This window comes from Nyctibius grandis, chromosome 7 (assembly GCF_013368605.1).
Source record: "Nyctibius grandis isolate bNycGra1 chromosome 7, bNycGra1.pri, whole genome shotgun sequence".
Lineage (NCBI taxonomy): Eukaryota > Metazoa > Chordata > Aves > Nyctibiiformes > Nyctibiidae > Nyctibius > Nyctibius grandis.
In genome coordinates, this window is record NC_090664.1 from 8,769,955 (window position 1) to 8,771,721 (window position 1,767).

A 1,767-nucleotide genomic window follows, 5' to 3' on the forward strand; every position below is an offset into this window, starting at 1 on the left:
GGGCCCGGCGCCGAGGCGGGCGCGGGTCCCCTCCGGCTCCACCGCCGCTTCCTGCTCCACCTCGCACCTGGCCGGGCGGGACGGGGCAGGTAAAGTCCCTCCTCTTCCTCCTCCCGGGCGGCGGGGAGGGGACGGGACGGGCTCGGGGCGGCCCCGGGCGCTGCCGCCGCCCCGGCACGGCGGGGTGGAGCCGGCTCGGCGGGGCCGCCGGCGGTGCGGGTCGTAGTCAACGGGAGAGATCCTGCTGCTGCTGCTGCTGCAGAGTGATATTGCTGCTGTTTCCCCTGCCCATTTCCGACATTATCAACCCCCACCACAAGCGTTTTGAATTTTCGGTCCGCAAGCTCCCCTCGCACTCTCGCTGAGTGCCAGGTAAAGCGCACCTTGCCTGCCGAAGCATCTCTGAGCAGACGTGCTCTCTCATCTAGCGATGGATGGGTGGTGGGGAGACCTTGCTGCGGCCTTTCAATACTTAAAGGGGGCTTATAAGATATATCGCAACAGACTTTTTAGTAGGGCATGTTGCGATAGGACAAGGGGTAAGTGTTTTAAACTAAAAGAGGGTAGGTTCAGACTAGATACAAGGAAGAAATTTTTTACAATGAGGGTGGTGAAACACTGGAACAGGTTGCTCAGAGAGGTGGTAGATGCCCCATCCCTGGAAACATTCAAGGTCAGGTTGGACGAGGCTCTGAGCAACCTGATCTAGTTGAAGATGTCTCTGCTCACTGCAGGGGGGCTGGACTAGATCACAGAATCGTCGTGATTGGAAAGGACCTTTAAGATCATCGAGTCCAACCTGATGATGACCTTTAAAGGTCCCTTCCAACCCAAACTATTCTATGATTCTATGTTTCTATGCTTGGAAGTGCCACATTTCACACAGAAGTAGGTTCCTCCCAGTGAACACCGGTTTCTGTCCTGCTTTTTAAATGTTTGGGGGCTTTGCAATTAAAAACTCTTAGCAGAAACCATTGTGACATAGTTGGTAGTAGATGTTTGCCCAGTGAGTAAACACCTTACTAACGTCAGACAGCTCATCTTCTAGCAATTCCATGCCATTTCCTTGGAGCATTTGTTTCTTTGGCAATATTGTTGCAAGAAAACAGTACATTTATACGAGCCCACAACAGCACGTGGCTATTACAGAAATGTGCACAGGAACGAACATTCATTGTCAACCAAAATTATGTCAGAAGTTCAAGACCTCTTATAGATTTAAGACCAAGCTTTCGAGAAACCTGAAGACCCTTTGCCCTTGCTGATTTCAGCTGGCAATGAGGATACTCAGCTCTCCTGGGAGACCTTTACACCTCTTTTATAAATAAATCTATTGTTCAGTAGTCTTCTGCATAGTTTTACTCATGTTAATGAAGAATATGCAATTAAAAGAAAATATGTGTGGGGAAAAAAAACCCAGTCTTTAGAAATGGACACTATTAATAGGAAGGGAATTAATGGGTTATATCACTGCAGAGAAATGAACGGATAGGAGCTTTGCAGCCATATGGGGAACTGAATGATTTCTTAGGGGCTCAATTCAGTTCTGATGCTGCTTTATTAACATAAGGAAATAAGGAAGGGCTGGGGTTTTTATTTTCTCCTGTTGGAGAAACAGGAAGGCTTTTGGCCAACTCACAGGTTTTAATTTATGTTAGTTATGTCTTATCAAGTTTCACATCTTCATAAAGTTCAGTACTTTCCCGCTGAAAGTAATTCTTATGTCAGCTTTATATTACCTTACAGTTCCTTTTTTCTTTCTTCCAG